Source organism: Otolemur garnettii, unplaced genomic scaffold, assembly GCF_000181295.1.
Source record: "Otolemur garnettii isolate 467f Iridium unplaced genomic scaffold, OtoGar3 scaffold00115, whole genome shotgun sequence".
Taxonomy (NCBI): domain Eukaryota; kingdom Metazoa; phylum Chordata; class Mammalia; order Primates; family Galagidae; genus Otolemur; species Otolemur garnettii.
The window spans coordinates 797116-808714 of record NW_003852510.1 but is presented as its reverse complement, the minus strand read 5'-3'; the positions used below and the strand labels follow the sequence as shown (position 1 = coordinate 808714).

The following is an 11599-nucleotide window of genomic DNA, read 5'->3' as shown; positions in this document are numbered from 1 at the left end:
GTAGGAAATTGATCAACATGCTTGGGGTTGTTACCAGATGAAGAGGGTCCAGTTGCCTGTCACTGTCAGCCAAATGCAGAGAGGGGGATTAGGTCCAACAAGCTTTATAGTCAGAAAACCAGCAGTTCTGGAGAATAGCAAAAGTCTTTCAAATATGTTCTGCTCTTCCATTTCCAAAATCACAGTTTTATACATACAAGTTCAATGCAAAAACCATATTAACCCTTAACTTAAATAACAATAACCAGCATAACCCATCACCCAAAACATTTCTAGTTTAAAAATTAATTTCCTGGCCAGCCCTGGTGACTCACACCTGTAATCCTAGCACTTGGTAGGCGAAGGCAGGTGAATTGGCTGAGCTTATGAGTTCAAGACCAGCTTGAGCAAGAGCGAGACCTCATGTCTAAAAAATAGTCCAGCATTGTGGAGGGTGCCTATAGTCCCAGCTACTAAGGAGGCTGAGGCAAGAGGATCGCTTGAATTCAAGAGTTTGAGGTTGCTGTGAGCTGTGACGCCACAGCACTCTACCAAGGGTGACAAAGTGCTCTGTCTCAAAAAAAAAATAGTTAATTTCCTAAATCAATCACCTAACGACTCAAGATATACACTTTTAAGTTAAAGTGAATTTACAAAACAACAAGAAAGGAAGACCTGAGAAGTCACATAGGACCTAAACCAACTAAACCAGCTGTGTTGTGAAGGTCCTAACCTGATTGACCCATCTTATTCTCACTATGTGAGCTCTTTTTTTTTTTTTTTTTTTGGAGACAGAGCCTCAAGCTGTCACCCTGTGTAGAGTGCCATGGCATCATCTCACAGCAACCTCCAACTGGGCTTAAACAATTCTTTTGCCTCCGCCTCCCAAGTAGCTAGGACCACAGGTGCCCACCACGACGCCTGGCTATTTTTTGGTTGTAGTTGTCATTGTCGTTTGGTAGGCCTAGGCTGGATTCGAACCAGCCAGCTCTGGTGTATGTGGCTAGTGCCTTAGCCACTTGAGCTATAGGTGCCGAGCCACTACATTAGCTCTTAGAGTTAAAATTGCACCTTGGGTTCTGCCACAGGCTCCTTCAAAACACCCTGAGTTATGACCAGTGTGTCCCATACCTGACCAGCCCAAAGATGGGCCTGAGTCTCCTGGGTCAGACAACAGGTTGTGGAGCCAAGAGCTCTGCTGAGGTACACAGACTGCCAAAGCTTCATAGCCCTGCGCCTGCCTTCCAGGTAGTCTGAAAGAGGACCACTTCTATTCTTTCATCCACTGGCAAGTCAGAGCTGGCAGGCCAATCAGTCTTTTCTTTTCACCTTTAAATCAATTGAAAATGATCCATTAGGGCAGCTCAGAGGAAGAATGTCTCTAAGGGAATGCAGCCGTCAAAGGACCTGGAGCAGTGGGGGAGGGAGGTGATAGGCTGGCTGCCTAGAAAGGCCTCAGCTACAGCTGTCTCCAGTCCCCTCTTCCATGGGTAAAGGGCAGGGAGGACTAGCAGGTCATTAGCTGACTCGCAACCATGGGATGGGTGAATCCGCAATTCATTCTTCTTCCACTGGGGTCACCGCCTGGGGACTTAGCAGGCAGATGCTCCCCTTCTACCTGGCGTTTTTCTTATGTGAAAAATGGGCCAATGTTTTTAACCAGCTTACCCAGTCTACCTCATGGACAAAAATGCTGGCAAAAATTTTTCAGTGTGTTAGCTTCAGAAAAGCAGGAGGGCTGGATTGTCCTTTTACACACACCTGCTGATTGGGCAGCTTTAAGTGCTCAAGTCCTTATCTTCTTTCTTTTCCTTTCTCTATTTTCTTTCTTTCTTTCTTTCTTTTTTTTTTTTGAGACAAAGCCTCAAGCTGTCACCCTGGGTAGAGTGCCGTAGCATCACAGCTCACAGTGACCTCCAACCCCTGGGCTTAAGCGATTCTCCTGCCTCAGCCTCCCAAGTAGCTGGGACTACAGGTGCCTGCCCCAATGCCCAGCTATTTTTTGGTTGTAGTTGTCACTGAGTGTTTGGCAGGCCTGGGCTGGATTTGAACCTGCCAGCTCTTGTGTAAGTGGCTGGTGCTTTAGCCACTTCAGCTACAGGCACTGAGCTTTCTCTTTTCATCCTTCCTTCTCTCTTTTTCTCTCTCCTCCTCCCTCCTGTCCCTCTCCCCTGCCTGCATATTTTCTTGAGGGCTGTGATCAGGGTTGGGGAAAGCAAGGGAGCATAGCTGCTGCTCTACGTAATCCATGTCTGAGCTCTGAGCCTCTGATCAGTGGACAAAAAGGATTAGGCCACCAAACCTGGCTCTCACAGGTTCCTGACAAGCTCCAAGGAAGGATAATCGTGTAGGCTCACATATTCAGATAACTACCTGAGCTGAAGTTCTTCCTCTAGGGTGGGAGCTGCCCCTTAACTCCAGCTGGGCTTGCCTTGCATAGCCCACCTGTCTGGGACCTTCTGGTAAGGATGGCCTAACTATTTCCACTTCCCCTGGGGTCAACTGGGTTTACTTTCTTGGGGCTTTGAAAGCTGCCCAAAGAATCTTGAATTGAAATATTACCTCTGTGCTAATTCCTGTATAAGCTTGGACAAGCCAGTTACCTCACAATGCCTCAACTTCCTTGCAGGCAAAATTGGAGATAATAATGTCTCTTCATTTTATGGGGATGTTGTGAGGATAAAATGAGCTGGTGTACAAAAAAGCACTTTAAAAAAGATCAAGAGATATATAAGCACAATTTGGGAAATTACTTACTAGTTTTTATTGGGGGGGGGTAGGAGGAGCCTTATGGTTTATTCGGAAAAGCGTGACCTTTGGAACAGACAAACAGGAATGAGTTCTGGTTTTTCAACATACATACTTTGTGGTTTTGATAAGTCACAAAAATCTTGCTGAGTCGCATGTGTAAAATGGTGTCAATGGTACCTAACTTAGAGGATTGTTGCCAAAATTGGAGGTTACATGTATAAAGAAGTCCCTACCAAGTACCTGGTACACAGTAGGTGCTCTATAAATAGTAGCTATCATACTGCTAACATATGTAACAACTGTAGCAACAGAGATAGCATGTGCTTGTTCTGAACCTTTTCTCTCACTTTCAGAGAGTCCAACCCCTCTGTCCTGCCTACAAGTGATAAAGGCACGCTCCTTGTTGGATTCCTGGGAGGGCAAGAATGCGTAGCATGCCTCCTGACTTTTCAACTCATTCTGGACTCATCTCAGGACTGATTTACTCTTAGCACTTAAAAGTCTCATGTGCCAGGATCTCTTGGCACTTAACTACCTACTGGTACCAATCTAATCCCTATGCCATTTTCTAGGGGCTAGATTTAGAGTATTAAGATTTGTGCTGGAAATCTGGAAGACCCAGGAATATTAGCCTGAAGAGCCATCTTAAATCCTTTTATACTAAGGCAAGGTCTAAATACATAAGTGAAAAGTAAAAAAAAAATAGCTTTGGCTTTAAAATTCATTATGTTAGGTACAAGAAATAAACAGAAAAACAATGAAGGCCACATATTGTAAGATTCTATTTATAAAGTGTTCAGAACAGGCAAATCTATAGAAACTAAAAGTAGATTACTGATTGCCTAGGGCAAGAGATAGGGGAGGGAGGAAATGGGTAGTGATTGCTACCGGGTACAGAGTTTCTTTCTGGCGTCAGGAAAATGTTCTAACATTGTGGTGATGGCTACACAACTCTAAATATACTGAAAATCTCTGAATTGTATAATTCAACAGGTGTACAATTGCACACTTTATTTTCAATTTTTATTTTGTAAAGATGGGGTCTTGCTATATTGCCCAGGCCAGAGTGCAGCTGCCATTGACAGGCATGATCATTGCATATTACAGCCTCGAACTCCTGGGCTCATATGATCTTCCTGCCTCACTCTCCAAAGTTGTTGGGACTACAGGTGTGTGCCACCTGTTATATGTCAAAAGATGGAAAGGTGCTGCAAAGGACCAGGCCAAGTAGAGTTACTAGCAGAGATTTACGAAAAGCATCTGCAGCAAAAATGGAAAATGGCAGCAGTGCAGAGTTAGGGTAAGGGGCCTCTTTTAAAGCACTTCAGGGTGTGGTGCAGGGGTAGCTCAAGGGTGGAGGGTTTGCTATGACAGAGATCAAAGGTCATCTGCTGGAGATCTTGTACAAGGTCCTTTTCTGTAACCTGGAAGGAATGTTTTAACAGAATCAGAAAAACAAGAGAGTTCTCTTCTTTGCTTAATGAATGTCCAGATCCACCAGAGCCACAGTACGACTAATACCACCAAGCTTGGCTAAATTATTCTTTTTTGTTTTTTTCAAGACAAAGTCTCACTTTGTTGTTCTTGGTAGCATGTTATGGCATTCTCAAATTCATGGGTTCAAGTGATCCTTTTGCCTCAGTTTTTCTATTTTTAGTAGAGACGAGGTCTCGTTCTTGCTCAGGCTGGTCTCAACTCCCAAGCCTCAGCCTACCAGGGTGCTAGGATTACAGGGGTGAGCCAGTGCACCCAGCCCTAGTTAAATTATTCTTAATACGCATCTTGGGAAATCTCTTCAGTGAAATAAAAATAATATTTACCCTAGGCCAAGAAGTACCATCCCCATTTTGCAGGTGAGAAGAGCAGGGGCCATAAGCAGAATGTAACAGGGCTTTTGCTCACTACAAAGGAGGCCAGCAGAACCTCAGAAAGGAAGGGAAAATGGGAGAAGAAAGGCTGGCAAGCTAGTATTTACAAATGAGACTCACCTTTACCTTGGCAGTACAAAGCAAGAGGAAATGAACGCCATAGTGAGGCTCACCCGAAGTGCAATGGGAGAAGCTTTGGGAAGGTCGTAAAGGGGAAATGGGGAAGGTGTTCCAGGTAGAGGAAACAGCATGGGCATGGTGGCATGGGACTTAGCTATGACAATAGTGGCTTGTTAGAGACCAGCAGGTGAACTGGAGAGGCTGGAGTGTGGGGTATGAGGAGGGATGGAGAGGATTTGGACAGCACTGGATACAGTCCTTGTTCATGAGTTTGATTTGTTTCTGCGGACACTGGGAGATTGAGGAAGGACTTTTAGGTAGTGATGCACAGATCTGCATAGGGTCTCAGAAGAGATTTTTCTTTTTGAGACAAAGCCTCAAGCTATCTCCCTGGGTAGAGTGCTGTGGCATCACAGCTCACAGCAACCTCCAACTCCTGGGCTCAAGCGAGTCTCCTGCCTCTGCCTCCCAAGTAGCTGGGACCACAGGCGCCCACCACAACGCCTGGCTATTTTTTGGTAGCAGCCATCATTGTTGTTTGGTGGGTCCGGGCTGGATTTGAACCCGCCACCTTAGGTGTATGTGGCTGGCGCCTTAGCCACTTGAGCCACGGGTGCCGAGCCTTTTTTTGGGGGGGGGGGAGTTTTTGGCCAGGGCTGGGTTTGAACTCACCACCTCTGGTATATGGGGGCAGCAACCTACTCCTTTAGCCACAGGCGCCGCCCAGAAGAGATTTTTCAAGGTGAGAGGTGGCAGGTCTTGCATGAAATTAGGAGCCTATTGGTGGCCAAACTGACCATAGTGCATAGCCTAGGGCTCAGTTGCCTTGGTAGCTGATCTGACCTGCACCATCTCCTGCTTTTTTCTCTTTCTCTTTGTCTTGTCCAATTCTTTCTCTACCCTTTGCCCTTGCTTCCTTCCCCCTTGTTCCCTTACTGAGCCTTGGGTCTGCTGTGAACAGATAGCTTTTGCTGAGCTCTGCTGCGCTCTGCTGTAGACCCAGGCAGTTCTGATGTTCAATCCCTTAGTGAGTTGGATAGAGGTCTGGGCAGTGCAGCCCCAAAAGAGGGAGGGAAATGGGCAGAAACTTCTCCTCCATCTTCTCCAGGGACTCTCCAGGAAGGCATGAAAGAAAGAAGGCAGAGCAAGGATAGGCTTATGTAGCAACAGGCCACAGGCAGTTGTGGAGCCCAGAGGGAGGAGTTCTCTTGGGGACGGTGTGTGTGCAAGAGGGAGGAGCACTCTGCAGGCCTGTTTTGAGCTACTTCAAGGACGTACCCTGTTAATTCACAGTACTGTTCCTGAAAGCTTGCCGGATAAAACTAAGCCTGGTGAGAGGCACTGAGGGGGCATCCAAAGAGTGTCTAGAAGAGGCCTGTGTGGCCCTAGCTGCGGCCAAGACAGAAGTCTGTGGCTTGAACGAAGTGGACTCTGCCACTGGTTCTCAAGTAGGAGGGCCTCAGCATTTATTAAGCACCTCTGAGACGAGCACAAAGATAGAAAACCACAGTCCATGCCTGTTTTCTTCCTTTTCGTTTCTTTTTTCCTCCTTTTCTCCGGTTGCCACGGCCTCATAAACACACAAGGACATTTCTGCTAGGGCCACTAATAAATGAAGTAGCCATACCGTGCACAAACTGCTCACAGTATATGCCGGCAAATCCCTCAGGAGGAGGAAACAAAGAAGTGTGGCTAGCTTCTAGCTCTGCTAGTCCTCGTCTTGAAATCCAGTTTTTTCAACCTGAGATCTGTCTAGTGCTTTGAGAATACTTAAGGATCACTTGGGAATGCTTATTAAAAAAGATTCCCTGTCTGAATGTAGATTTACCGAATCAGATTGGCTGTAGGAGAGGTCCTGAATATGCATTTTCATATCCACCCGCTCCCTGGGACAATTATAAGGTTAGCAGGCTGCAAACCGTAGTGTGAGGAGTACGGGCTTAATAGGGCGATAATAAGCCGCTTCTGAGATAGTTCGGGCCAGCGCTTCAAGAGCTAAGAAGGCAACAGGAGAGCCTCATAAACTTGAGAGCAATTCATCCTTTGCAGATAATCCAAATCATAATAGTAAACGAACTGCAGAGTGCACTGCTAACGCGGCGCTTCTAGGGAGCCGATGCCACCTCCTGGTCCAAGGCAGCTCAGTCAGCGCGACTGTCCCTTTAAGGCCCCCCTCCCACCGCCATCTTACCTCCCGCGGGCGCACAGTCCGGCCCGCGACGCGTGCGTGTGGGGCCTCCCGGCGGGGCGGTCGCGGCGGCGCGACGCTGGCGCAAGTTGCGTGTGCGTCTGGCTCCGCCCCCTCCCGCCCCTCCCCCTCCCCCTCCCTCCACGGGCCTCCCCCGCCCGCACGGTACAGCTGGGGCAGTGACGAGGGAGCTACCGCCGCCGGGTTCCATTCTCCGAGACCGGCGACCCCCTCGCCGACTCCCTCCCTCCCGCCTGCTTCTTCCTCCTGCAGCGCCCGCCAGCGCGAGGCAGACAAGGGCACACGGGGCCTCGCCTAGACCCGAAAGGGCTGCGGGCGAGCACAGGCGGCGGAGCGGATACTGTGGCGTGGAAGCTAGGAGCGCCCCCCTCCCGGAGATCTCTTCCTGCTCCCCGGGTGAGTTGTCACTGCGGCCGGGGGGCTACCGGGCCGGCATTGTGTCACTTGCGCTCCGGGCCGGCTGTCAGGGGCTCAGGGTTAGTGCGCACCGCCCGAGAGGAGGGGTGCTGGCCGGAGCCTGGGCCGGCTCCAGCTGCTCCCCGAGCTTCCCAGTGCCGGCCGGCTGTTTGCCGACCGCGAGCAGCGCCACCGGGAGCCTTGCGGTGGCGTGGCTTGGCCCGGCCCGGCGGTAGTGCTGGGCGGCGGTGTGGGCTGTACCCCGGCCCCGGGAGAACGGACGGCTGCTTTGCGTCCGGGAGCTTCGTGACCCGCAGGCCGGGGCGTGCTGTCCTGCGTCGTTGCCCAAGCAGCGCGGGGAGATCGGATACTTTGCGGGATCGGTGCGGAGGAGGTAGGCAGGGGCCCGCTTTATTCTGTTACTCTTTCAAGCCGAGTTAAGCTGCAGGTCCTGCGCTGGGGCAGGGCTGGTTTAGCAGAGGTGGATTTCCTGAGGAAGTCTCGGAGCCCGCGTGTGCGTGTGAGCACGGGAGCTTGCTGGAGCCCCCTCACCTCGTCTGCTCTTTAATCTCAAAAACTTTCTCATTAACTGGGCTGAAACTCACCGAAATCACGTCTTTTTTAAAAAGCGTGTGCGTACATTAGTCTTTCTTTTTTACGGTTTATTTTTAGAGACTCCAAATCTTAGGGTGGGCTTGACTCTCCCGCAGCATAAGTGGAGTAAGTTACCTTAACAAGTTTAAGGAGAGGGGAGATCGTTATGAGGACAGCAAAACTCAGGTTTAAAGAGGCGTCAAAACGAAGTCTTTGGCTGGTTAGAGGGAAGTCTGGGTCTGGGTAAAGAGGCCTAATGCTGCTGTTCCCACAGGAATTTTCTCTCAGTGGCAGGCGACATGCTGGGCTTTGTTACTCTTGCTAAATGGATGTGTGTGCTCTGTCCAGAGGTGCAGTAAGATTACCCAGTTCAGTTAGACCTCAGGTATTTACTCCTTTTGCAAATCTACACAGGATTGTATCTTTCTACTCTTAACGGGCTAATTCATTTCTTGCTGTTTTCATTTCTCTGTCGTAAAAAATATATCTATATGTATGAACGATGCACACACACACCTTTTCAGTTTTGGGAATTCCACACCCAGATTGTCACCATCTAGTGGAGACTAGTAGAGACATGTGCTTGGCATTGTGAGTTGAGACAACTCACTCAATTGTGAGTTGTCTGAGCTTTACATTTTTAACTAAATGCATATTCAATCAGAAATAAAAATTTTCAGAGTTTGGAGGATATGTATGCACCTCAGTAAAGGAGGTATTTAACCAAGCAACAATAGTAATGCTATGGAAGAGTTCTTGAAGACTTTATTGTGTACCAAGCTTTGTGCTAAGAGCTTTACTTTTGTGTGTGTATGTGAGCACACAGGATCTCACTCTGTTACCCCTGTTAGAGTGCAGAAGCGTCAACCTAGCTCATAGCAACCTCAGACTCCTGGGCTCAAGTAATTCTTTTGCCTCAGCCACCTATAGGCACTCCACACTATGCCAGGATAATTTTTCTATTTATTGTAGAGATGGGGGTCTCTTGCGCAGGCTGGTTTCAAACTCCTGACCTCAAGCAGTCCTCTCACCTTGGCTTTAAGGTGAGAGGCCTTAAAATTCATTATGTTAGGTATAAGCGAGCTGCTGGGGCTCACTGCTTTCTTGATCTGGCTTATAACAGACTTTTGAAGTAGACATTGTCACTATGGCCACTTTTCCAGTTGAGACTGAAGCCAGACACATTAAATAACTTGCCCAGGTCACAAAAGTAGCTAGTGGTAGAGAGTCCACACTCTGAACTCCTAGTTGCTAAAATTGAAACTGGAGTCTTTCTTCAATGTCTTAAAACACTTCTTCATGCTGTTTCTCAGACCCTGAGCATTCCTTTCTCCAAGGTACATACTTGTGGTATGTTTGGATAACGTTTATCTATTTCATTCAGTACTCAGGAGTATTTATGTGTTACAGAATGTATACCAGGCGCTGTGCTGGGTATTGGGACACTGCAATGAATAAAACAGGATCCAGCTATGCTTGCTTGGAACTCCAGTCTTCAAGACATTTTAGTTTATGTTGTTAGCTTCCATTAATGGTGATTTGCTGCTTGAGGAAGACAGTATTGGTTTGAGGCTGGATAGATAGGACTTCCTGTTTACAGTGATTTTTTTTAGGTTCTTCAGTAGAAATGGCAGATGAAATAAATCTTTATCTGCAACTAGACATGAGCAAGTCCCAGGAAGCTCAGTGAGAGTGAAGTCACTGTCAAATAGCAGTAGTCTGACTTACTGAGGCCTGCCTTCTCAAATCTAAACTTTGGTTAGATATAAGAGAAAGAAAGGTAGAATGAGGTGTTACAGATCCAGGCTGGCACTTTGGTTTCCCAGCCATTCTCTGGGGTGTGGTGATTGAACTTCTGCTCTTATGTAATGGTGCATCTTCTGGTAGGGGATATCCTCCTTTGCTATTGCTGGGGGCAGCAGTTCCTACAGGCAACCCTCTCCCTACACACACACACATACACACACTCCAAAGGCAGTAATTTACCTGGAATTTTAAAAGTAGGATTTTCAAGTCTAAGCATTGTTTCACACTCTCTGTGATTGTCCATCTCCCATAAAAACTTGCCTTTTGCTTCTCATCTTTTCTGTGCTTTTTTCCATACACCTTAGCTCTTCACCTAGAAAAGATAAATTACTACCAGTATTTATCATCCGTCTGTAGGCTGGGAGAAATACATCTTTAAAAAAAAATAGTGAGGCACATAATCTTCCTCATTTCTGTACCAAACAAGTGAATTGGGGGAGAGTGATGCAGAACCACTTGCTAGCAGAGAGGGAAAGCCAGAGAGCACATGTGCTTGTCTTTCCCGTCAAGTTCCCCATTTACCCAGGGACAATTCATAAGTGGCAGTGGCAGGGCCTATCTGTAGGCCTGAATGTCAGCAGGTCCACTGAACCCTGGATGTGTCATTGCCACACACAAAGCATTTTATTGAGCTCCTGAGCTGACTGACATTCGATCTCCTAGTAGAAGCTGACAAGCAGGATTCCTTTTCCTTCTTCTGTCTGCCTGGATGCTAAGGAAGTCTTGTTTAGAGGGCATTGCATCAAGCAGTAGGAGAAAGATGGGAAGTAGCAAATAGAGGAAGAAGCCTGGTGTCTTGTCTTTTTTCTTTTTTGACTTTGAGAGGGAACATTAGTTTGTTGCAGACTTAAGTGTTGAGGACATTGGGATGGAGGATAAGCATTGGCACAAATGCGTATGTATATGTGATGATAGAGACCCTTTCCCCTGGTTTCTCTTTAAGGTAGCTTCAATGTAGGGGTCAGCCACATATCCCACTGCAGTGAAATTTCATTTAGTGGAATGATTTTTTAAAAATTAATGTTCTTAAGTTAATGTTGCCACATCGCAGGAACCTTGGAAACTAGTGAGAAATACTCTCTGTGAAGTGGGACGGCCATTTCCACGTTAACGAGAATGAAAGCTGCAGCTTGAGGCTTTGTGAGGAGTGTTTGAACCTGTTGACAGCTGTGGATCTCAGACCTGTGGAGCAGTCAGGTGAGCACTGGGGTGACTGCCCTTGAGCAGCAAGATTGTTCACTCTGACCTTGGCTCAGATCCAAGGGAACAGCCCTTGTTACCTTGGATGTTCCCTAGATAAAAACTTTTCTTATGCTCTTTTTGTATATTTGTAGTTCTTCAGACAACTGGGTCACAGTTACTGCTCCTGGTAAGTTCAGGAATGTGTAAAAATCTTTCATCTGGAAAAGTAGGAGTTCTGGGGCAAGAGGCACCTCTTATGAGGTTTAGGTTTCAGCCACCTAGCCTGTCAAGATACCTGTGTTCTTTCTGCTTCTTGAGCTCACCTTGTCTGCATTGGTGTTGTTTTTCTTTTTCTTTTAGTTTTTTTAGCCTAGAAAACAGCAGGCTTCCTCCATTTGCTCTCATCCTCTGGTTCTTACCTGAGTGTGGAAGTCTCCATTCTAGTGGTAGATCTCACAGTGGTGCTGAGCTGGGTTGATGCAGCTGTGAAAGGCCATCTGTGCTGCTGTTGGGCTGGGAGACAGTTGTGTCTCTGTAAAGGTAAGGGGTACAGTGACAGCAGGAAGTGCAGCAACTGCAGTGAGCACTGAACTGGGTTTCACAGACTCTGGTGTTGCCTGTGAGGTACTCTCCCTTGCAGTCTCTGGTGTTGCCTGTGAGGTACTCGCCCTCACTGACTCGGGTGTTGCCTGTG

At 47.5% G+C, this 11599-nt stretch overlaps 1 protein-coding gene across 4 annotated transcripts in view; it reads left to right on the top strand.

Annotated features, from left to right (window-relative positions):
- The first annotated feature begins 7107 nt into the window (after positions 1-7107).
- Positions 7108-11599, top strand: part of SUSD6 (sushi domain containing 6) — a 104875-nt gene continuing 100383 nt past the window's right edge. For 3 of the 4 annotated variants that reach the window (XM_003797361.3, XM_023517597.1, XM_012809885.2), the window contains exon 1: positions 7108-7323. The gene's annotated coding sequence lies outside the window, so the exon portion shown is untranslated. Of the gene's footprint in view, positions 7324-8908; positions 10921-11599 lie in introns of those variants that run through there. The other variant, XM_023517598.1, reaches the window with a different exon arrangement.